The sequence below is a fragment of the Lissotriton helveticus genome (assembly GCF_964261635.1).
Source record: "Lissotriton helveticus chromosome 1_1 unlocalized genomic scaffold, aLisHel1.1 SUPER_1_unloc_31, whole genome shotgun sequence".
Lineage (NCBI taxonomy): Eukaryota > Metazoa > Chordata > Amphibia > Caudata > Salamandridae > Lissotriton > Lissotriton helveticus.
In genome coordinates, this window is record NW_027611672.1 from 768,498 (window position 1) to 795,327 (window position 26,830).

Sequence of the window (26,830 nt, forward strand, 5' to 3'; positions counted from 1 at the left end):
ATGAGTTGAGGGCAGACATCAAGGAAGCTAGGTAATCTGTCAGCATATTACTTGAAACATCGGTAATACTTCGGGGTCTAGGAGTACCCCACATGTTAGGGGGGCGGCCGAATACGACCTCGTACGGGGACAGACCTGATCTGGAATGTGCGACCATGCGCATATAAAATAAAGCAACTGGTAGAGCTACCAGCCAGTCCACACCTTTCTCTTTACACACTTTGGCGATACGGATTTTCAGAGTCTGATTATGTCTCTCTACAAGACCGGCTGCTTCAGGATGGCGTACACAATGAAACTTCCACTGGTACCCTAACAACAGGGAAACATGTTTCATCAACTCAGATGAGAATGGCTGACCGTTATCAGAATATACGACTCTAGGGAGTCCATAACGGGGGAAGAACTCACGAACCAACTGCTTGGCAGTGGTCGCGGCTGTGTAATCTGGGACTGGATATGCTTCTGTCCACCTGGACAAAGCGCATACAACTACAAGAACATACTTGAAACCTCGACATCGCTCCATCTGAATATAATCCATCTGGAGGACTTCAAAAGGGTGGTCAGGGGGCTGGAATCCACCTTGTTCCACCGGGACACTTTTACCTGGATTAAACTGACAACATATCATACAGGTACGGACTTTCTGCTTGGCTGCAGCTCGTAAATGCTTGTTGAACCAAATGTTCTGGATACTGTCTAACATAGCTTTTTCTCCTAAATGTGCTGGACTATGTGCGGTATTAATAATGACTTGAACCATAGAGTCGGGGAGAAACCATGTGGCTCTACCCTTTGTTAACCATCCTTGATCTGTCTGGACCCCTCCTTGTTCGGACCATTTCTTGATTTCTTCGGGAGTAGCATGTAACTGGATATCTATGACATCTTGTGTAGGGTCCTTAACTGTCATGCATGTAATCGGATCTGGAGTGTGTGTCATGTTAACTGGAATGTCTAGAGTCTGTGCTGTAAACTTGGCTGTGCGATCTGCTAGATCGTTACCTTGAGAAATGGTGTCAGTAACTTTCGTATGTGCTTTGCACTTCATGATAGCGATAGATGTCGGTAAATGTATGGCATCTAACAGAGCTTGAATAAGGAGACCATGCTGAATCTTGGTTCCATGAGAAGTCATGAAACCTCTCTCCTGCCAGAGCACTCCGAAGTCGTGTACAACTCCAAATGCGTAACGTGAATCTGTGTAAACATTAACTTTCAAGTTCTTGGCGTGTATGCAGGCTTGTGTCAGAGCAACTAGCTCTGCTGCTTGAGCGGACAGGGTATCAATACGGTGTGTTTCAATAACTTCAGTGTCAGTAGTCACTGCATACGCGGCGACTAGTTCTCCTGTATTAGTTCTCAGGCATGAACCATCCACATAAAGTGTCAGGTCGGGATCTGGTAACGGAGTATCTGTCAGATCTTGTCTTGGCTTTGTCGTAATGTTAACTACTTCCACACAGTCATGTGTGGCAGAATTCGAAGTAACTGATGGTAACAATGTAGCAGGATTTAAAATGTTGCAGCGTCTGATTTCTATGTGTGGCTGGAACAGTGTCAATTCATAACCTGTTAAACGTGCAATTGTCAAGTGCTGAGTTTGTGTTCGGTTTAAAAGAACTTCCACGGAATGTGGAACTTGTACTGTCAAGGAGTGTCCTAAGACTATGGAATCACTTTGTCTGATAGCTAGTGCTGTGGCTGCAACTGACTTGAGGCACGCAGGCAGAGCCTGGGCTACAGGATCTAATGTGCTCGAAAAATAAGCACAGGGCTTGTATTGTCCTGCCTGATCTTGTGTGAGAACAGATAATGCTGTACCTTCGCGTTCAGTAACGAAAAGTGTAAAAGGCTTACTGTAGTTCGGTGTAGCTAGAACTGGAGCTTGGCATAGGGCTTTCTTTAACTCATTGAAACTAAGTGTATGTTCAGATGTCCAAGGGAGGACAGTCGATACGGCTGCCTCCTGTGTCGTTAACTGTATCAGTGGCTTGGCTAGAAATGCATACTGAGGAATCCATTGTCTGCAGTAAGAAGTGAGGCCGATAAAAGCACGTACCTCCTTCTGGGTCTTGGGCTGAGGAAGACTCGCTATTAACTGGATACGGTCTGGTGTCAACTGCCTACCCCTCTTGGACAGCAAGTGTCCTAAGTAGACCACTTGCTGGACACAGAATTGAAGCTTAGAAGGGGACACCTTGTGCCCCATCTCGGCTAGGAAATACAAGACTGTAAGGGATGCTTGCTTGCAAGCACGTTCAGAACGGGCTGTGATCAGTAGATCATCGACATACTGGAGCAGGGCAGTGTCAGTTGGCATGTGAATGTTGTCTAGTTGTCTCTTGAGTGCTTGACTGTAAATACTAGGACTTTCTGTGAAACCTTGAGGAGCTCGTGTGAACATATAGCTCCTTCCATTTAAACAAAATCCGAAAAGGAACTGGCTGTCTGGATGAATAGGAACACTGAAAAATGCGTTCTTGAGGTCTATGACAGTGAAGAACGTGGCTTCGGAATCAATGGCCGTTAATAGGGAAGAGATGTCTGGGACAACTGGGTACTGCGGAATAATACATTTATTAAGCTCTCGTAGGTCAATCACTAATCGATATACTGGGGGTGCATTTGGATCAGTACGTTTCATGACTGGAATGATCGGAGAATTACATACATTGGAGTCAGTTTCTACAACCACTCCTTGAGCCATGAGCTCGTCAATAATTTTGGATAAGGCTGCTACAGCCTCAGGTGGCAATCTGTACTGTCTGATTCGTGGTAACACTACACCTGGCTTGAGAGTCACACGATAGGGTGTGATTTGCATGTAACCTACATCAGTTGGACCTTGCGCCCATAAGTGCTGCGGAACATTAGACAGTCTTGAATCAAAATCTCGTAATACATAGTGACCCTTAAAGTCACGTAGGAACAATCGTATTCCCTCTGGGGAACAGCATATAACTGCACCCAACTCTTTCAGTGTTTTAATGCCTAATAGATTTTCTGGACATGACTTAGTAAGTAACAGATCAGTAGTGCGGGACAATGGACCTACTTCTAGAGAAACTGGTTTTGAAATCTCATTTACGATAGGTTTTCCTGAAAATCCAAGGGAAACATTTCTTGAGCCTGAGAGCGGAGCCCCTGGAACTTCGGCGTGACTGATTGTGGTCCTACTTGCCCCTGTATCAATCAAAAACTTTCTGTCTTTCCCTAATACTTGGCTGTGTACATAGGGACCTTCTTGATCTACAGGTATCTCGATGAGAGGCAAGCCTACCTCCCTCTCTAGGCTGTTTCATGAATACTGCTGGTACTCTGGATACTCAGACTGTGCATACTGGTACATCTGCTGTGTAACGTGCTGTGTTGCAGCAATAGGCTGCGGTGCTGTAACTGTCTGTTGTGCATTCTGTGGCTGAGGAATCTGTGAAACTTGTTCTTGTCTAGGCGGACGTGGTCTTTCTTTAGTCTTACCAGTAGCTATGTTGTGTTTCAGAACTGCACACTCATTTATAAAATGACCTGGCTGTTAACAATAATTGCAGTTCCCTTTAACGGGAGCTGCAGGATGACTGGCTTGATTCGGACCCCTCTTCTGACTGTCTTGAGGAACAGATTGTGCAACTAGTACTTTCATCTTCGTGTCTTTCATACGTTTTCTTTCGTGTTCTTGTTCTTCTCTGATTCTATTCTGGTGGTATTGAAGCATCTGCAACATCTGGGACGGGGTATTAGCTTGCCAGGTACTTTCGACTTTCAAAACTCGATTTTTAATTTGTGGGCTTGAATTCTCGACTAATTTAGTAACAAAAAGGTGAGGGTATGACTCACTACTTGTCTTGAGGCCACTGTTGATGCTGAAACATTTTTCAAATCTAGAATAAAAATCACTAATATCCTCATCTTGCTTCTGTTTACAGGCTGAGATTGCATCCCAGTCTTCTTTTCTAGTTGTCAATAATCTGGGTAAAACTTGTATTAATAATTCCGGTAATTCTTTACATTTCGCTCCAAGACCGGTACCTGGTACTCGTGCCTTGTCTTCAGCTTCTAGAACTGCCCAATCGATCTTTTTCTCCCCCACCTCCCATTCTTTTTCCTTGAGCTTTTCATACACCCCTGCGGGCAGCAGAACCTTTAACATTTTAATTATATCTGGATACGTGTATTCTCCCATACGGAGCATGTCTTTTAATTCTCTATGGAACCCTGCTGGATCTTTGTCATGACAGGGAATTAATTTCTTCATCTCGAGGAGTTCCATCTTTGTAATCGGAGTGTAAACAAACACTCGTTCTAGTTCGCCACCCGTTCCTCTGACTGGGTGGACTTCTCGTAACGGATTCTGTCTCTCCATGTAAAATGGTTTACTTTCTGGGGGTGAGACATGAACAAAATGCGGGTTCAGAAACGTTCTATATTTGTGACGCTGTTCTAGAATGACACTAATTAAGTCGGTACCTAAACCTTTCCATCTATACTGGAGTAACTCGTTCAGGACATCATGTAACGGACCTGGATCAGAGTGTTGACCCTCATACAAAGTAATGAGGTGCTGAATCATATACATACCCACCAGTCGTTGTTCGGCTGGGGGCATTTTCAGAAACATTTGTGCCACTATTTCGTCTGGAAAAGTGATAGAATCAGTAATCCATCGGACTGCTGATCGGGCTAGTTCTTGTTCATGCATGGTACTTAACTCACTGTAACCGATTCGTGATTTCAGAATGTGATCGGTAGCTTGAAACACTTGTTCTAGTGAACCTTGTTCTGGTGCTGGAGAATGAAAAATAGACTTGTGTTCTAGGCGTAAATGGCGATCTGGAAATCTAGATTTTCCTACATACGCTATTCTGGCGGGATTCTCGTCGTCTATCTCTTCAGTATCAGAATTACTTTCTTTCTCGCTTACTTGTGCTGCTTTACGTTGTTCGTGTATCTTTATTATTTCTCTACGGATTTTCTTGTACATACTCTCCATAGCACCGACGGTCTTGTGCTTACCCTCGGCTATATTATCACTCCACCTTGTCAGGATTTTCATTTCGGCCGGATCTTTAGACGGGTAATCTTGTTCTCTTATTAGACAATTGATCAGAAACTTTAATATCATGAGCTGGATCTCGGCTTTCCTTTGAGACATGGCCTCGCTAATGCTTTCTGGATCATCCCCTGTACGGATGAAACGATATATTCTGTCTAGATCTTCTTTCATATTCGGTAAGGTGACTAGATACTCGGCCACCTTTCTTACGCGGAATGAATATAAAACCATATTATCCTCGCCTGGGACTGGATCATAGCCGCATTCGGCAAGGGATTTTCTTATTTCTGCTACAGTCTGATGTCTGGGCGTACGCTGTGACGCTTGTGCATGTAATTCGGCTGTCGTTAAACGCTTGTGTGGCGGCGGGGTTTGAGGAGTACCTCCCCCTGCGGCCCCTAAACTAGAGTCGTCTACTGAGGCTCTTCGTCCTGGCAGAGTGGGAAATGGAAATGCAGGCTGGACTTGTATGGCGGGCTGGACCGGGGGTACCGTAACAGGTACTCCGGTGTCTGGAGGAGCGGGAAGTGCCTGATTTACAGGGACTGGCGGAGCGCGAACAGGATTTGCATATTCTGGGACTGTGTCGTCCAAATAGGACGAAATAAAAATATCAGCTGCGGTCTGTTTGTGACGTAGCTTGGTCGGAACTAATGGTGGCGGGAAATTACGGGATGCCTCTGGGGTCGCTTTTGGCAAGCCCTCGGCAAAGAGAGGATACATACCCCTATCAAGGGCATGCCTCTGTCTGTCTGACTGTTCGGCTTTGACTTGTTCACCTATCTCGATTAGTTCTTTTTCTTGTGCTCGTTCTAAGGATTCTCTACTTAATTCTGACTTTCTGATTTCCTTTTCAGTTCTTTTATGAGCTTCTTTGCGCCATAACTCGATGCCATCTTTCTGTGACTGTCTGGCTTTCTTTTTCCATAATGCTTCTTCTACTCGCATGATGCATTCGGCATCCCATGTACCCGATACGGGCCATCTATACTTTTCTTCTAACCGTTTGGTATACTCTACCCATAAATCTAGATACAATATGGCGCTTATGCCATGCTTCTGATACATAAAATGACCTGGACTGTCCCTAGGCGGAACTGGAACTGCTGCTTCCAGCAGACCCTTTCTGGTTTTTAACTGACGTAATTTCGAAAAGAGCGGCATGACTGAACTATAATCTAGACACAATACAATACACAATAAACACGATACTTATTCCCCATTCATACCACGACATTAAAATACATGAAGAACATTTAAAAATAACAGTTCGAACAGAGTACTACCTGGAATACGGAACACAGAATACATGAATTTTCTCGAGAACAGAACTGACTAGAACAGGAACTAGATGCACTGCTGAAACAGTACGAAACTTACCGGTCTCATAAAGAGACACGTCAGGACCCGCATCCACCGAAGTGGATACTTCGTTTGTGGGTCTGTGTACCACCAACCCACGGACCAGAGTCAATTAAATTGACCCTGTCTAGATACCACCCCAGTAACGGTACTCACCAGGCAGCAAGAACGGAAGGCCTCGGACTGGACTGGACTGCTACGACGACGGACGACGAACTTCGGACTTCAGTTACGGGTGGGCCTCCGGATACCTCGGACCTTGGACTCTCGGCTTGGGCTCTGGTCGGGACTCGCCGCGTTCCTCCACCGTCTCGTTTGGATGCTGGACCGCCTCCTCCGTCTCCTCCGTGGGCCTGAGGGATACTTGGAGCAGAAATATCTGCCGGTGCGCAGAAGAGTTCCGTCACGACTGCAGAGGGTCAGGGGGTCGGCGTGGCTTCACCGACGCGTGGGGAAAGGGCAAGTCCCTATTCGGGCGCCATTATGTGGTAAATAAATAAATAATACCCTATTTTTGAATGTATAAATGAATAACAGATAGCTCAATAAATAAGAGTCAAAATTCGAGGTAGTAGGAGTTTCGCAGGTTTATTACAGCATAAAGGACAGGAACAGGACAACCTGCATAGGAATAGGATGGCAGGGCCCAGCAGCGCTGCTGGTGTCAGGATCGGGACAAGGGGAACGGATGACTTCTTTTAATAACAGTGCATTAGCATATATACATAACGCAAACACATAGCATTACATTGCAGTAGGCGTAGCAGTGGGTGGAGCAGAAGGTGTGACGCGTAGCAGTCGCGAAAGATAAGGGTGAAAAGAGGTGTAACAGGGCGTATACATAGACATGTGATGCAAACGTAACAGAATATGTCATGAATGGGGCGGAAACCATGGAGGGGGCTACCTGAGGAGCCGGGACCTCTAACCTAATGGTGCGCGCAAACTAGCAATGACGTATCACTAGGAGAAGCTGGGGGCTATGAACTCTGTGCTAGGAGCAGAGACTGAAGTCTGGAGAGTCAGGGCGACATGTACCTAAACAGTATCTAGTATCTGATGTTTAGAGAACATGTTGATATAAACTAGAAGTCAGGAGGGGAAAAGGTTAACAGACACTAAGACTGGACCATGCATTATTCTACATGTAGTGCGTGATGAAGAATATTAAATGACCATTAAATGCAGTATTTCTCTAACGTGGAGACGTGAAGGCTAGACAATGACGGAAACTATTGATGCGATTCAGTAGTTTAGGAATGCAGAGAAGGAGGACTGAACTGATAACTGGAACTATAACATACTTTTGGCAGACTCAGAGGCAGAGCCAGGCTGAACCGGGCACTGTGAGGCAGGAAGTAAGTGAAGGGTCGAGGATACAGGTGGGGGCTGTATCGCTCCTCAGCGAGGTTTCAGGAGACAGGAGCTGAATCTGGTGTCCAGGCCCTTTTGAGGCCTAGAAACGGGGACTTTACAATGGAATAACGTGCACACTGAGAAACGTGGCAACGTAGCTTTACATAGGCCTGATATTCGTAGTATTCACGAGAACTGGAAACTGGCATACTAGAGGTGGACACAACTGTAATTGCGTCATTAATCGAACATGGGGAATGCATATGCATATTTAATCATGCACACATAACATATGATGGATGATACGTAGGGACACAGAACATGGCAAAATTTACTTTTCCACAGTGTGTGCGATGGAAACAGTTTATGGCCTGTTGTGCTTTGATGCTATCTTGTTCGGCCACTGGGAGAGAAACTGACCAAACAGGTTTGGCTTGGGGCAATGGTTCCAGCTTGCCCAGGTCACAGAGAAGTCAATTAAGGTGTATGTGTCCTTTGATATCGAATTCAGCTGTGGTTACAAGCCTATGTGAAGGGCAACTCACAAAATGGCTGCCAAGCGTAAAATGGAACCCAAGGGTTCAAAAACGAAAATGGCGATTTCATGGTGAAATCGTTACTCGATTATGACTAGAATGCTTGTGCATAGTGTACTAACCATTATCGGTCTTTTGACACCAAAATCGTCATGCTACGACAAAGTTTGTTGCACGAGTCCAGAATTTTCAGAACTACAAACCCTGCTTTTGCCCTAACATAGGCAATTTAACCTAATCTCATGCTAGTCTGAGTCCAGGTCTATATTCCTAAAGTCATTGAGATGTTGCTGCAACATCATTCTGGTACTTAGTTTGTCTTTTGACACAGGCTTCCTTACACATGATGTAGCACAGAGGCTACATATTGCAGGAGCGCACTGTACGCACAGACAGAACAGGAAAAGAATGGCTAAGACCATCCCAATGACCATTAGAATTTTCCATCCCCAGCCGGATATCAGTTCCCAGAACCATCCCATAAAAGACCAATCCCCTTTATCCATAAAAATAGATTCGGAAGTTTTATGCAGTTTGGAGATGGCCTGGTACACTGTTGGAGCGTTATCTGGAATGAATACACAGCAACTCGATTGGATCAGTTTACATACCCCACCTCGGTCTGCAAGTATGACATCTAATGCGACCCTGTTCTGAAGGTTCATAAGACGGTCCGATTGGAGATCAGCAGTCAAGTTACTAAGGGCACCAGCAGTTTCAATTACGGTGGATTCAACCACCCTTGCTAATTGCCTTATGTTTCTGCTGTTAACCATGGGCCCCCAAAACGGCAGAAAACCATTTGCGAAATCCCCAAACTCCTGTTCCGCGGTGTCGTCTTTACTCACAACACCCCTAACTGTCCTTGTCCGATGGTAATCTGCCGCGGCCGTGTAGGTGGGAGGCAACAGGAACGAAACAAAACATGTGCCCGAAAAGTCAGGGGGCAACCATGTATAGGCTCTATCATGGCAGATGAAATAAGTACCCTTAGCTGCTAAAAATGAAGGGGAAGTCTGAGATGCAAAAACATACGTTTCAGTACAGACACTCTTCCCTAACTGAGCTCTGGGATTCTTGCCAGCACCTTGCAGACACAGATGACCCTGATGGGGTACAATCCAAATCGGGGAAGATCTCTTAGCTTGCTGTTTCTCAGTCACAGTAGCTCCATATCCGGTCACGTTCCATCCTATGTATACTAGTGTCTCATCTCTAGGGATAGTCTCATAGGAAATATCTTCCTTAATCATGTCGACTATACCCTTAACTAGAGCACTATTCTTAGGATTGTCTGTTATAGAACGTAGGGGGTAGACTTCACGTGCATAAATGAACATTGTCCTGTATGCCCACACAGAGCCATTGTGACTGAATGGCAGGACACGGTAAGGGGTGCCTTTATCCGTTGTGTGAGGCATAAGACCACACACCCAGCAGTTAGTCGTGTTCATTACTAGTTGGTGTTGGTGCAAGAGCTGGATGAAGGAGTTATTAATAAACTCTAACCTCCTAACTGACTCATGTTCAGGAAGGGGTTGAAAAGAATGTGCAGAAATAGTAGGAGGAGGTATGGGCGATGTAGTTGGTGCAAAGGTTACTTGTAAAGAAAACAGTATATATCCTATTAAAAACATCATTGCACTCAATAACAGGAAAATGCATAATAATAAAAAACGTTTTTTTGTCATCAATCCACATATTCTTGTTTTAAAGTTCGTAGGTCTGGCAGGTCTCTCCATCTTGGGAAACTCCATCCTCTAAGTTGCTGCCCGCGGTGGGAGGTTGATTCTGCTAAGGAGTGCTTCTGTCAACAGAACTGTTGACCTAACCGTCTCCAGCTGCACTCCAAAGACTGTGGCAACCGCGTCCCTAGCAGCAGAACCCGGATGGCGGTTCGAAAAACAAAAATAAGCAAGTTTCTCAGGTGGGAGAGCTGCGCTGTCAAAAATAGTACTTAGGGGAAAAAAATGTATTAGTCCAATTTTATTAGTTCGTATTTCTCGGCCTCAGATTATACCGTTGTTTTCCCGGTATTGTATGGTCTTGAAACAAGGCTTCAGGTTCTGTAGTGTCCAATCGGGCTGATGATGGTACAGCTGGTTGCAGAATATTGTCACTCTTGCTCTGTAATTGTTCCTTTCACACGAGCATCACTGAAAGGGCTGAATCGTGGCACAACACCCTCCTGGACCCACCGGTCATAAAGCAGAGGCAGAGGGATCTGTTTGCAGTGGGTGCCGTGAACCCAGTGTTTTTTACCCTCCACTCGGACGGCGGATCTCGTCGAGAGAAGGACCAAATGAGGACCGGTCCACCGGGGCTGGTCGTTCTTTGTCCGCTGGAAGTTTTTCACGAGGACATATGTTCCAGGATCGATAGGGTGTCCTGGAGCTTCAGAGGCTTGAGGTAGTGAGTCGTGGACCTGTTGGTGTAAAACACGCAATTTAGCCGTCAATTCATACAAATAGTCAAGCAAAACAGGATGCTCTATTTCACTAAACTTTGTGTGTCTGGGCACCCCCCATATGTTGGCCGGACGGCCGAAGACAATTTCATAGGGACTAAGTTTTACTCTAGAATGCACTGTCATTCTGGTGGATATTAGTGCTAAGGGCAGAGCATCAGGTCATTTAAGACCAGTGCTTGCTTGGATCTTGGCTAGTTTTAACTTTAGGGTGCCATTATAGCATTCTACTAATTCAGCTGATTGGGGATGATTTGCAGTGTGGAACTTTTGTCGGATGCCTAGCCCTTCACACACTTCCTTCATCACTCGTCCCACAAATTCACTCCCATTATCACTCCAGGCATTCCGAATCTAGGGAAAAACTCTTTCACAAGGGCTTTCGCGTGTGGACAAGGCAGTATTGTCCTTTAGGGGATATGCTTCTACCCATCTGGAGAAGGCACAGACAACAACGAGTACATATTTTAGATTGTTGCACCTCTCCATGTGTATGAAGTCTAGCTGCAAAACCTCAAACGGATACGTAGGAGGTGCAAAATGACCAGCTGGAGTTGGGGTTCCCTTACCAGGATTGTGTTTCAGACATACCATGCAATTTTTAACCACGTTCTCTGCACACTTCGGGTTTCCAGCATTTTGCCACACTGGAGCCAACAACTTGCAAATCCCTTTCACGCTGATATGAGCCATTCCATGAGCCATTGTAACAACTGCAAGCACGTACGCATCGGGTAGCAACCATCTCTGATGCTCTGACAATTCGACCCAACAACCATTTGCATCCATTCTGCCCGTACTTTCTCTCCACGTGTTCAACTCTCTCTCTGTAGCCTCAGATTGAATCGATTTCACACTCTCTATCGTGTCCTCACACATTCCAACATCGCCAACCCATCTCGCAGAACCTGTAACATACATTCGGCTCATTACATTCCTGGCGGTTTCTTTTGCAACTTCATCAGCAAATGCATTCCCACGACCAACATCATCAGTCACCTTCTTGTGAGCACTACATTTTACAATCGCAACTTGTAGAGGCAAAGTCAGTGATTCAAGAAGCTCATTCACCAACTGACCATGCTGGATCTTCGTGCCATGCGAAATCAGGAACCCACGTTCACACCGCAATCGTCCAAAACTATGAGCCACACCGAACGCATACTGACTGTCAGTGTACACATTTACTTTCATTCCTTTCGACAACACACACGCTCTTGTAAGTGGAATCAATTCTGCTGCTTGGGCGGAATTATGTGGAATACGTGCAGTTTCAACGACTGTATGCAAAGTGGTGACAGCATATGCTGCAGTCGTGTCACCATTCGGAAGCTTGAAGCATGAACCATCCACCCATAAGGAACCATCACATTCAGCAAGAGGAGTATCTTGGAGGTCTATTCTCCCTTTTGTTTCTTCTTCTGTTCTAAGAAAACAATTGTGCTGTTCTTCAGCACTCTCTGTCTCAACTGAAATTGGCAACAACGTGGCTGGGTTTAATGTGCTACATCTTTTGATGTGCACATGGCTTGCTAACAAAGTTAGTTCGTAACCAGACAATCGAGCACTAGTTAAGTGCTGTGTCTTGGTTCCGTTCAACAACGTGTCCACTGCATGTGGAACCATAACCACTAACGTGTTATTCATCACTAAACCAGCAGACTGTCGAATAGAAACAGCTGCTGCTGCTGTTGCTCTTAAACAACTTGGCAATGCTTTAGCTACTGGATCCAAAGTCGACGAGAAATATGCACATGGACGCTGCTTGTCTCCAAACAATTGTGTCAACACTGATAATGCACAGCCTTCTTGCTCATGGACATACAATGTAAAGGGCTTACTGTAGTTGGGGGTACCCAACACAGGAGCCGAAGATAATGCTGTGCGCAATTCAGAAAAACTTTTCTGACACTCTTCGGACCAAGGCACGGGATTGGGTGTATCTTTACATGTTAACGCCACCAATGGTTTGGCCAGTAAAGAAAAATTTGGAATCCACTGTCTACAGTACGATGTAATACCCAAGAAAGCACGCACTTCACTCTGTGTTTTTGGCACACTTAATTTTGTTATTGCCTGGATTCTTTCTGGGGTCAGTTTCCTTCCCTCCTTCGATAAGAGATGACCTAAGTAGGTCACTTCTTGTCGACAATATTTATTTATTAGACAGGGACACTTTATGATGCAGATCACACAAATGACGCAACAATGACAACGTGGCTTCTTTACAGATTTCCTCAGAATCTGCAGCAATAAGCAAGTCATCAACATACTGAATGAGTGTAGCGCCTTCAGGTAAAACAATCGTATCAAGCTGCGTTTTTAGAGCTTGACTATATATTGATGGACTTTCACAGTAGCCCTGGGGAGCGCGTTTAAAGCGGAAGCTTCGTCCTCCTAAACTGAAGCCAAAAATATCCCTACTTTCTTCAGCAATTGGGATGCTGAAGAAAGCATTCTTTAAGTCAATTACCGAAAACCAGGTTGCAGAAGCTGGGATCATAGTCAGCAGGGCAGTAATGTCAGGAACAACTGGAAATTGTGGCACTACTATTGTTGCGTGTTTATCTAGGTTCCTGATCGATACTGTGACCTTATGCCCCTATTCGTCTATAAATCCAATTATTCCCTATATTGGCATAACCGTTCAAGTGCGATTTTCAGAAAAGTCATCTCTGGCTTCACACGAACAGAGCCACATTCCAGCATAGTTCTCTGCCATTCCTTTGCGACCAATTAGTGCAATGACAGAGCAGAAGTCACTATCTGATATTCCTAGATTAACACTCCGAGTTCTTCAACAAGATAAAAACTCAGCAAACCTGGAAATCCCCGCTTGCTGTGTTTTGATTAGTAATGGAACTCTAATGAGCAACTGATAACTATCACTTCCTAGTGACATCTTTAATTGACGTCTTATGTCCAGCAAACTTGCGTCAAACCCGGCACCTGTCAGGTATAAATATTACCAACGTTGCCTTAAGCAATGAGCTACTGTTGCTGATGCTAGCTGCCTGCAAGACCCCGTGTTTGTGAATCTAGCACTCTGTCGCTGCAGCCTGCTGTCCCTGTGGTGGTGAAGCTACTGATACCATTATCGCTGCTAAAGCGCGAACGATGGTGCAGTACGCTTAGGAGCTGAACAGCCGTCCCTCTGCGAAGACATCCAGCAGATTCCAGCTGCCCGCGGACGCTGTCCCCCCTCCTTCCTCAACGCGCTGAAGAGACCCGCTGCCTTTCTCGTGCAGAGAAATCCAGCTCTGGCGTTTCCGGTCTACCCTCGCGGGTGACTGGGATATCGAGAGTGACCCCTGAAGGAGATACCAATCCTCCATCATTCTATTTAGAGGTATGGTGTTGACTAAACCCTTAGACGAGAATTCTTGAAACAAACCTTGGCAAAACCAACTTAACTTAAAGCTACTTACTTACTCCCCTTCCACGTGTTAGGCTTAGGTCAGGCACACTGGGGTAGGCTTAGTTAGAAGCACCAGTTGAGTATGTTAGCCTAATGTATATATGACTGTATATATGTTTTATTACTTTGAAACCATTGTATGGCTAAGAAACCATATCAATGCTTTTACAGTTCTATTTCGCAATACTTATCTTACTGTACGTACTTTTTATAATAACAAGTCTTGCAATTGTGGCAATACATTTCTCTTGTACGAGAAGAAAGACTGTTCAATAAATGTTAACCCTGTATTGACAAACGCCCGTCTCTCTATTCTCTACATCTCGTGAAAGTAAACTGCACTAGACTGACTGAGTGAAATACATGTCTATTGTTTCACACGACCCTAGAGATTGACTCTTGATCTGAGGAGCAAAGTTGTCATGTTGCACGGTTGTTGGAAAACTGAATCCCTTCTTGTCTGTGCCAAGGAAGCTGATCACTTCCTATGCAGAGAAGAAAGTTTCCAGTGACCTCTGTGCTAGTTGGTAACACACCCAATTAAGTTTAGCATAGTCAGTGGAGGCCTGGAATATCCGCAGTTCCACGTTGATACTACTGTTTATGTTATTCCAATGCGCAGGGCCTAGTGGGAAACTAGGAACTACACTACATGGCGCCCAAACGTTTGGTAAGGCGATAAACTAACGCAAGACAGTTAGAGTAACTCAGTCGTGCATATTTCACACAGACCCCTTTCTCCCGTAAATACTCCAATAGACGTCTGGAGTGGGTGAAAGGTTAAAATCCGCCCGACCTTAGTAGGAAGAGATTCCTATGTAAAGCTCTGGTTTATTCAACGTTGAAGGATACAGTGTTCCAAAATATTGTGCACCTAATCTTTGTCTCCTTGGAGACCTACTCTGCAAACCTTGCATTTTTACAATGCCAGAGAATAACGGAACCACTGGGGCCGCAGCAGATGCGACTCAGCAAGGTCCCGAATACACAGACCCGGATGCTATTATCATCCCGGTCCACTTAAGAAGATCTATATCTTTAAAACTTATAGAAAACGGACTGACACCTCAAGGTGGTACAGTAATTTTCGTGATAGAGGCTCACGAGTATCGGCAGACAGAGGTATTCTATTCATGGATAAACTTTCCAGCGGTAAACGCTAGAACAAAAGAGTTTCACTATTACAAAATAGAGAAACCTCCGGAAGAGTACGCTCCTTTTGAGGAGATTGAAATTCCACTTACATTTCAAGAGCACCTGCTCTGGTTTAATGGCGCCCTAAAACTCAATGATCACATTACCAGGCTCGGTCCACTAGGTAGACCAGGAGCCACGTGGCCGGTTCTAGCCAGCTACACACCACATCCTGACATTGTAAAAATGTCTAGAGAAGAGCTGTTAGTACAGCTAAACACATTAATAAAAATACGTAGGCAATTAGTCCAATATGTAATGCGGACTGCAACAGTCCAGCCAGCTGTTAATACACCACAGCTGACCCCTCATCAGGGGAACACAAATAAAATTACACCACAGAACATACAGTCATGTCTTGGTAAAACACCCGTAAAACGGGAACAAATTCCTTTCTGGTTAGCACAGAAAATCACTCAAATAGAGGCAGTATTTCCTGATACTACCCCTATTGAGAAACACAGAATCTTGACCATCTGCCTTCCTATGGGAATCGCACCACACGTGGAGGACTGTGACACTTGGGGTACAGTCTTTGCTTCCATTTACACAAAAACACACGGTGTTCCGTCTATGGCGGTAATACCAGAAGTGCTAAAACATTCAAAATGAATTCGGTCCAGAGCCCGCTTTAAATCTAGGTATGAAATTACTGAAAGACTTCAAGCAGGTCACAGCTATATTATTAGCCAACATTAAAGGAGAAGCAGCATCTGTGGCGATCCGCCAGAAGTTGAAGGAAACAGATATAAAAGATCCTGTTGAGCTTGCCAAAATCATAGAAAAATGCTATGAAGAATTAGGTAGAGACAGCTTGGGTGGAAAACCAGTTAAGCCCCAACTGCTCGAAAATCCTGAAAAATTATTTATTAAAAATAATTTAAACACTCCTAAAAAGAGCTGGGATGGAAATAAACAATCCACTCCCAAGGAAAAAGTTTTCCAGTCCAGAGGAAGGTCTCCTCGACGGAGGGAAAGATCTCCGACTCGAGAACGCCAGTCTCCCCAGAGGGAGCCCTCTGAGAAAAGATATAACCTTAGAAATAGGGATATTCTGAAAAAACCTGATAGATATCAAAGTATTGATACACGTCCCTCTCGATCTTTTCCACAGAATTCGGAAAGAAGAGGACGGTCAGACCCAGGAGAGCACACCAAGTCCAAAGACAAGGAACCTGCTCAGAGTAAAAAATCTCAATTTAAAAAAAAAAGAAGGTAGCCAGTATTAGAGTAATCAACCATGCCGAGAATACTGAGGACACAGTTGAAAAACGGGGAGTGGGCATTGACAATGTTGGACAGTGCAGCAGAAATCAGTATAGCGCGCAAGATCTTGATGAGTCATCTGGAGACAGTGGACACGAATGAATACATTCAGGTTGAAACTGCCGACGCCAGACTTAGCGAGCCCCATAAAATATACGAGATAACATTGCGTATAGAGGGAGATACGACTAGGAAAATTAAGGGTCTATTTTGGGATAAACTCTCAAAAGGCTAGGATATTCTGTTAGCTGAAAAAGATTGGCCCCCAGAGTTTGTCAGGGAGTGCCCTCGTGGCGAAGAAGTGATTATGCCTGCCTTCTCGAATCACATTCCGATTCACAAAAAAATATACATATGCAAGGAAATGGGCAGTAGCCCAGGCACCTGCATTATATAAAAATCATGTAGGATGGGATGAGGACTCTCCTCCTCACAAAATCCAATTAAAAAGTGAACCAACTGCCCAACGGCAGTATCCCATAAAGCAAGAAGCTAAAAAACAAGTCAGGGAGATCTTAGATCAACTTCAATACCAGGGGGTGATTGAAACATGCACCTCTCAAATGAACAATCCTTTGTTTCCTGTCTCCAAGCCAGACAATTCATATCGTCTAATTTTGGACTACAGACACCTTAATACATGTTTCAAAACCTTTGCAGTACAAAACTCGCATAGCGCAGCCCTAATGAATAATATAGTTAGGAAAAAATTTAAAACGACATTAGACATATCTAATGGTTTCTTTTGTCAAAACATTGCACCAGAAAGCAGATATTTGACCGCTTTCTCTGCATTTGGGTCACAGAAAAAATTCTGTCGACTCCCACAGGGGTTCAAGAACAGCCCAGGACTATTCTCAGCTAGGGTAACAGAGTTACTACAAATCTATGATGATGAAGCGTTGTCTTACGTAGATGATATTTATCTCACAGACGATGACTTGGATACTCACTTGAAAAGAAGTGAACACCATTATACTTGGGTTCGCAGCAGAGGGTTACAAATTCAACTTTAAAAAGTCCCGAATTGCCCATCTGACAGTACTATTTTTAGGGTACGAATTATCAAGTGAAGGGAAAAGCCTAGCGGACAACTTCTTAGAGAAGTGCGCTGTACTCCAAGCTCCAAAAACGCGGAAGAATTTACAATCCATACTAGGTTTTCTGAATTTCGGAAGAACTTACATTCTAAATTACGCAGAGAGGGTTAAACCTCTCTACGAACTAATTAAACCTGATTTTAAACAAATCAATTGGACACAAAAACACACAGAAATTTTGAGATCGCTGCAAACAGACATGTTAGCAAAAACAAAATTAGATACACGTGACAACACACGTGATCTTGTAATCCGAGTCATCCCAGGAAGATGCGGATTCACGTACCTAACCTCTAATGAGGGAGAAAAGGTACCAATAGCTTACAAATCACATTTGTACACAAAGGCTGAAATAAAATTCAGTTCAACGGAGAAAATTCTAACTGCGGTTCAGACTACTGTAGCTAAAGAAAGGCCCCTAGCACAAGGTAGACGAATAATAATCGTAACACCTATACCGGCTTTAGAAGCGGTAACTAAAGCAAGCATTCCTAATGCTAAAGCTTTGCATCCGAGATGGATTCAGTGGGTTAATTCTCTTGCTGCAACAGACGTAGTTTACGAATTTGATCCTAACTTAAAAACACAGGAATTTTTACAATATGAATATGAATGTCCTCTGCCAATTGAAATCCTGCCTCTCGAAGAATACGGAAGTATTATATATACTGACGGATCAGCACAACCCGCAGTTGGGGGTAAGCAAGCTTACAGTGCTGCGTGCGCGATTGTTAAAGGTCGATGGCACAAAGGAAAATTTAGACCATTGGTCACTAAAACACAATCTCTAGGAGATTGCTCGGCTCAACGAGCTGAATTAGTAGCATTTAAGATGGTGCTAGAAAATACCGATCGCGAATTCCCCACACTAATAGTGTGCGATTCTTTTTATTGCGTACAATCTTATAATGAATACTTGCAGAATTGGGTGGAAAATGGTTTCAAAGATGCAAAAGGTGGCACAATAAAGCATAAAATGCTTTGGGAACAGGTAGTTCTTTTACAGAAAGAACTACAAAAGACTCACGTGATACATACACTGAGTCATCAACGTGATGGCGTTCACGTTGCAGGGAATTCATTGGCTGATGAAGCCGCGAAGGCAGCTGTGCAAACGGCTTCCGTAGCTGCGATAACTCGGTCACAAACAAAAATAGACAGCGATATTCTACAAGCTGTCAGTGCGTCAGTAAAAAATGATAAGAAAACACTCCCAAAAGGCTTTCCTGAAAAGTACTTGTACTTAACGGATACAAATAATGTTCCTTTTGCTCGAATCCCTGGAGTGGGGGATAGAGTAATTCCAAACAGGGAACACAGATTAGGACTAATCAAAGCGGCACACGAAGGGCTTGCTTCTGCACACGCTGGCGTTTCCGCAACAATATCACTATTAAAACAGAGATATTGGTGGCCTCGCTTGAGAATACAAACTAAAAAGTATGTATTAGAATGCGACATATGCCAAAGGATAAAAGTATCAACAGTAAAACGACCAGCGCAGACACCCCTTCTCATCTCGGATAAACCATTTGCATGCGTTTACCTGGACCACTGTGGTCCCCTACAAAAGGGACGGCAACTATAGATATATCATGGTAGCAGTGGATTCCTGTACGAGGTTCATATGGATGTGGCCCCAGCGCTCGGCTGACGCTAGAACGGTTATAAAAGATTTGCGAGTCTTTATCGGCACATACGCAATTACCACGTTCCATTCTGACCAGGGTCCTGCTTTCAGCTCTCGAGCTTATAAGGAGGCCATGGCCAGCATGGGAATTGGGTTGCGGTATTCTTGTCCGTCGCACCCCGAAGGGAACAGTGTGGTAGAAAAAAAAAAACGTGACATAAAGCAATCTATAACAGCGAAGGTATTAGGTTCAGGCGCTGGGTGGGTCAAACATTTAATAAGTGTCCAGACTACTCTTAACAACATGCCAAGAAATTCTCTAAAAGGTTTCAGCCCATACGAACTATTGTTCGGAATTAGAATGCATGTTCAGGACCTCGATAGTCAGATGTCAGTGGTACAAGAAGAAACAACGCACTTTGATGTAAAGGATCGTTTGGCTGTTTTACAGGAACTGAATGAAACAAGAAAATCATTAAGCAACATAAAGTTAAAGCAACAGCCAAGTAGCACTGACGAGGCACCACCAGCAACAGCCCCAGCAAGGCCTGTCTGGATTCCAAAGATTGGGGATCTAGTCAGAGAAAAGATCGCGGTTAAGAAGGAATTTGGGCCTTCTTACAGAAAAGCAGTACCTGTCTTAGCAGTCACCGGAACAAGATCAGTTGTGCTACCGCCCCTTGCTGGTAAAAAGGAGAACAGAGTCGTGTCTATCGATCTGGTAAAACCACAAGCATGTGGCCTATAATCAACAGTAGGCCCAGTGGACTCCCAAGAAACAACAGAATACCCAAACTTGCAACAATCCAAGAGGTTCAAACTGAAAGACTAATCACATTCGATCAGCCTGCAGTGCACAATGAAGGACTATGCAATAATGCCATGGAACTCGTGCCTCTTGAGACACAGATTGAAACAGTTCGTCAAGAAACAACACCAGTCTACAATGATGTGGCATCAGAAAGTGCTACAGAGAGACAGATTGAAAGAACAATCCCATCAATTGACAGAACTGCCTCTGGTTATTTCATCAACTTCGACAACTTCTCTGAAGATTTAAATGACCCCGAAGTGATGCCAGAAACAAAAAAAAACTTTTAAAGAAAAAGCAACGGAACTCTTTCATCAACTGAAGGAAATCTACCTAATTTCCCCTTGGATAGAGTTCTGGTTCGGTCTAGGTGTATTTTTCCTCCTGCTTTGGCTCATCATGGTACTGTGTTTGGGAAAATTCATTGAAGGAAAATATATTACAATGGACACAGCAAGTCAGAACATCAACCTAGTCCTGAAACCACACAGATCATCCCACGTGAAAAAAAGAGAACTGTCAACAGTAAATGTCACAGCAATTCCAATACCTGGTGGGGTAGTATGGGAGAAAACAGACTATGAGATCCATGGTCCGGTCGAAATCCTGAAGTATCCTCATCAACTAAAGGTTTCCTTAAGTGACTTTGTAACACCTAGTACATTCTCTGATGATTGGGACTTTAACAGTATTAATGACATGATGTCTGATTTAGTAATGTCAGCTAGATTCACAGATCATGATTATTTACAAGGTTCATCTAGTTATGAGCAGTTATTCTGTTACACCCACTATGGGGATCATTACTTGCATAAATCTGCACAGCCTAGAAATGTTTTTATGTATAATCAATGGGAACATTGTTCTACACCACCTAAAAGCAGTTCTAAAGCATTTTTTGAGAAATTCAAACACTTCTCAGGGTTTAACACCAGTGATGCAGAAACGTTTTATTACAAACTGTTAGATAAAACAGGAATGAAAACAATGCTGACAAATTCTAAATTGATATATTCAGAAGCATTTTATGACAAAATGATGACATTTGGTTTTGATTATTGGAAAAATAATATTGAAACGAAAACAATTTGGGGTACAAAAGATTGGCAGGTGCAAGGCATTGAAGCACTATTTAGAACCTGCATGATACCAGAACAAATGTTATTTTTAAATGACACAATACACCAAACATCTTGTCTTGGCCTAGCTAAGATCAAAGACCTTAAAACACCGTCTATACCGAAGCCAATACCTGAGAATACAACCACAGATATTGAGTTAGACGTGTCACAAATTTTACATTTCAACAGAACACATCCTGATTGGAAAAAGTGGTTAATCTGGCCTACAGACACAAATAGCTGTCAAGATAGATTCCTGAATAAAACACAGGGGTTAAAAATGACCAGATTAGATTCGAGATATTCCCAGAGACAACATCCAGGGATTATAACAACATACAGTGTAGGGAAACTCTGCCTTGAATGGCTAAAAACATCCACACTGGCTGAAATTAAGCAACACTTGTCTTTACTAAAAGATGGTGCTGATTTGCGCGATTTCATTCTTGGACCACGCAAACAGCGTCAAAAGCGTTTCATAGCGACCAGTATCTATGCTGCTTACAACGAGGCTTGGAAAGTAAAGCAAATTGAAACTGCTGAAAAAATACGACAAATTGATCGTATTAAGTTGGAGAAATCACTTTCTGTGGTAGACAATGGGTTAATGACTCTGTCTTCCAGAATATATTCGTTGGACAATATTGTATCCTCTGCCTTTGATGTGATAGACAGAGACTTGCTAATGTTACAACATGGCCAGTCGCAATTACGTTCTATTATAGAATTAGGCTGGACGCTGCAAAATCTTCGTTCAGGCTATGTGCCTTGGCGTTTAATCAACACGACGTCATTATTTTCCAGTTTTAACCTTACTGATAAACAGATCAGTTTGGCACAGAAAGGAGCAGACTATACAATCCTGAGCATCGAAAAACTCGAGAGATTACCATTGACAATGTCAGAGAGTCCTGTCATTGAATGGATAATACACGGAATTATCACAATTCCGATAACAACTTTCCGATTTAAAAAGTGCCTTGAGTACATACCTGCTGGCCAATATGAACAATTGGGTAAAGGATATATAAAATCTGAATGGAAATTACCATACACTCATTCTTGCTATAGTGACAGTGACAAAAATGTATTTCTTAGTGGTGAGAACTGTAAACATTCACTAAGCGGTATACTTTTGTGTCAGGGTATTAATTTACACGGAGCATGTGATGGAAATTCAAACAACCTTTCATGCCACCAGCTAGTCACACCTGCGACTCAGATAGAGCCCTTCTTTATGCAACTTTCGAACGGGAGTTACATTCTTAGAACGGATCACAGATGTTGTGGCCTCGTGCCAGGGAAAAGTTATCTAGTAGAAGTAACATCCATGGTCAAATGCTGTATGCAAGCATTGTTTCCGAGTGGGCCTGCAGACACAGTGACTCCCATCTGGCCTCGTCTGAATCTCTATTCTATACGAATTGATACATTAAGCAAAATGAAATCTGTACTTTTACAGACAACAGTGCCTATAACGTCATCTAAAGAGACGTATGATCTTCTAGTTGCAAGGACAGCTACTGAAGTTCATGACCTTTTATCAACAAATTGCCCCGTGCATTTCGTAGAAATGTTGAACCAACTCCTTAACATGTCTAGTGCAACAAGCATCCCAGGCATATTTAAGACAGTCTTTACGGGACTGCTAACACCCTTCCAGGCAATTTTGGGAATCGTTCCTAATTTTGTACACTCTGTTTTTGGCGGCATACCATTATTTTTGGGACTCGTCGCAGGGATTCTATTTTTGACCCTCCTGCTTCGTTATGGCAAGCCAAAACTCAGACATAGCTCCCATGGGAATGGAAGAGACAATCCTAGCAATGCGCTACCGGGACAGGATAACTAACGTCCTTGGATTGGCCAGGCTGAGAGATCTAAACATGACCTGGTTCCTTTCATTCAGACCGATATGGCAAAATTGCATTTTACCTGTGCTACGGTGTATGCTTTGCGGCGATGAATGTGTGTTGGACATCTGTCTTTCACTTCCATCAGCAGTACCAATGGACGTCGATACTTTGCTCAGTCCAATAACGGCTCACGCATTGTGTTGTCCCCAGCGGCTACCAATCCTGATGACGGCATTCGTGGAGACTCCTGTGCTACAACCAAGTGGTAACAGTGGAGTGAGTGACAAAAGCAACATCATCCAGGTTCAACGTTCTGTGAGCATTGCTGGTCCCGACTATGATGACAGCAATCATTCTCACACCTGCCAAGTTACAGCGCTATCTAATTTGGTTGAACTATCACCTGAATTTGTAGACCAATTCTTTGAGAGCCTGTCTGATACGATGTTCTCACCCGTACAGAAACAATAACTTTTAGAAGCTTTTCCGACACACAGCGTTCCCATGAACTCTGAATTCGGCCTTCAGTTTTGATCAACAAAAACTGCAAAAAGCTTTGGAACTCTATGTTTCCCCGTTCAAGCATTAAAAATGTTTTTGATTTGGACAATTTTTCTAATATTGACTTTTTTTTTTTTGGCACGAACAATTCTTTGCTTAGCGTAAAAACTATTCTTAGAGAACAGAAGCTTCACACTTCTATTTCTAAACACATCTAGAGACATAACAATATTACACCAGCCTCTAGCACATGTTATTACAATGCATTTATATGTGATGATTTATCTCGCCCTTCTTCTGTCAGAGATACTTCATGTGTAATTCTTTTGCATAATCGTTCAATAATTTCATATGCAATAATTTTTTGAATGATTTCTATGCTTTAAAAAATGTACAGTACCTACATTTCATGTATTTCAAGTACGCCTATTTCGAATGCATTTATGTATTTTGGGGTGGGCAATGTTACACATGCATCTAATTGCTTTAGTTTTAGTAATTTGATGGACATGAATACGTGGAGTGGGTGTTGCGTGTTTATCTAGGTTCCTGATCGATACTGTGACCTTATGCCCCTATTCGGCTATAAATCCATTTATTCCCTATATTGGCATAACCGTTGAAGTGCGATTTTCAGAAAAGTCATCTCTGGCCTCACACGAACAGAGCCACATTCCAGCATAGTTCTCTGCCACTTCCTTTGCGACCAATTAGTGCAATGACAGAGCAGAAGTCACTGTCTGATATTCCTAGATTAACACTCCGAGTTCTTCAACAAGATAAAAACTCAGCAAACCTGGAAATCCCCGCTTGCTGTGTTTTGATTAGTAATGGAACTCTAATGAGCAACTGATAACTATCACTTCCTAGTGACATCTTTAATTGACGTCTTATGTCCAGCAAACTTGCGTCAAACCCGGCACCTGTCAGGTATAAATATTACCAACGTTGCCTTAAGCAATGAGCTACTGTTGCTGATGCTAGCTGCCTGCAAGACCCCGTGTTGGTGAATCTAGCACTCTGTCGCTGCAGCCTGCTGTCCCTGTGGTGGTGAAGCTACTGATACCATTATCGCTGCTAAAGCGCGAACGATGGTGCAGTACTCTTAGGAGCTGAACAGCTGTCCCTCTGCGAAGACATCCAGCAGATTCCAGCTGCCCGCGGACGCTGTCCCCCCTCCTTCCTCGACGCGCTGAAGAGACCCGCTGCCTTTCTCGTGCAGAGAAATCCAGCTCCGGCGTTTCCGGTCTACCCTCGCGGGTGACTGGGATATCGAGAGTGACCCCTGAAGGAGATACCAATCCGTCATCATTCTATTCAGAGGTATGGTGTTGACTAAACCCTTAGACGAGAATTCTTGAAACAAACCTTGGCAAAACCAACTTAACTTAAAGCTACTTACTTACTCCCCTTCCACGTGTTAGGCTTAGGTCAGGCACACTGGGGTAGGCTTAGTTAGAAGCACCAGTTGAGTATGTTAGCCTAATGTATATATGACTGTATATATGTTTTATTACTTTTAAACCATTGTATGGCTAAGAAACCATATCAATGCTTTTACAGTTCTATTTCGCAATACTTATCTTACTGTACGTACTTTTTATAATAACAAGTCTTGCAATTGTGGCAATACATTTCTCTTGTACGAGAAGAAAGACTGTTCAATAAATGTTAACCCTTTATTGACAAACGCCTGTCTCTCTATTCTCTACATCTCGTGAAAGTAAACTGCACTAGACTGACTGAGTGAAATACATGTCTATTGTTTCACACGACCCTAGAGATTGACTCTTGATCTGAGGAGCAAAGTTGTCATGTTGCACGGTTGTTGGAAAACTGAATCCCTTCTTGTCTGTGCCAAGGAAGCTGATCACTTCCTATGCAGAGAAGAAAGTTTCCAGTGACCTCTGAGCTAGTTGGTAACACACCCAATTAAGTTTAGCATAGTCAGTGGAGGCCTGGAATATCCGCAGTTCCACGTCGATACTACTGTTTATGTTATTCCAATGCGCAGGGCCTAGTGGGAAACTAGGAACTACACTACACTATTTTATTCACCTCTCTAAGGTCAATCACAAATATGTACACAGGTGGCTGGGACGGGTCAGTTTGTTTCAAAACAGGCAGAACAGGACTATTGCAAACATTGCCTCTTGTCTCTTCAATCACATCTTTTTCAATCAAATCATAAATGATCGCTAACAACGCTTTTTCACCTTCACTGGAGATCTTGTATTGGGGAATGCGAGGCATTCTAACATTGGCTTTCAATGTCACAACATATGGTGGTATTTCCAAGAGACCTACATCGTTCGGACCAGTAGCCCAAAGAATATCAGGTAGAGACAGTAATTCTGTCGGAATTCTATCCCTTGACAAATACATTGGAGAAACCACTTTCTTACCTAGTGTAAGTTGTACTCCCGAAGGAGAACAGTACAAAGTCGCATACAATCTTTTTAACAGGTCCAATCCCAACAAGTTTTCACCACAACCTGTTGTTAAAATAAGGGGTGCTTCGAATTCACAAGGACCAACAGACAGGGACATAGGACATGAAATCGGGTTTCTAACCGGGGCGCCAGTAAAACCTACAGAAACATTCATTTCGCCAGACAAAGGTGCGCTAGGGAGTTTTGAGTGCATCATGGAACTCTTTGTAGCACCAGTCTCCAACAGAAAAGGTTCTGACACACCTGATGTAATCACCTCAACGTATGGTCCACTCTGATCTACTGGAACTGAAACAACTCCCTCTCTTTGTCTATGGCTGTCCTAGCAATCATTACCTTCCATGTATTCATCTTCTGCATAGTAATCATCAGCATAGTACTGAGCTGTCCTAGCAGATGCGTTATTCTGCTGATCAAACGTATTCATAGAATCCTGAGGCGGAAAGGAGCATGCATTCTGATGGACGTTTCCACGTCCTCTACCTCTAGGTGTTTGCTGAAAACCTCTACCTCTTGTGTTTGACACACCATTTGCGAGCTGTAACAGGATAGGACAGCTATACTTAAAATGACCCTCTTCCTTGCAATACGAACACTGATTGGGACCCACAGGAACACGTGGCTGAGTATACTCTACTCTTGGCTTTTGAAACTGTTGAGGTTGCTGATAATTATTCTGATAGTTATTCTGACCGCCATGATT

The 26,830-nt window shown here is 43.5% G+C and overlaps 1 pseudogene; it reads left to right on the forward strand.

Moving 5' to 3' along the window:
• Positions 1-26,830, forward strand: part of LOC144805895 (uncharacterized) — an 80,471-nt pseudogene that overhangs the window by 6,830 nt on the left and 46,811 nt on the right.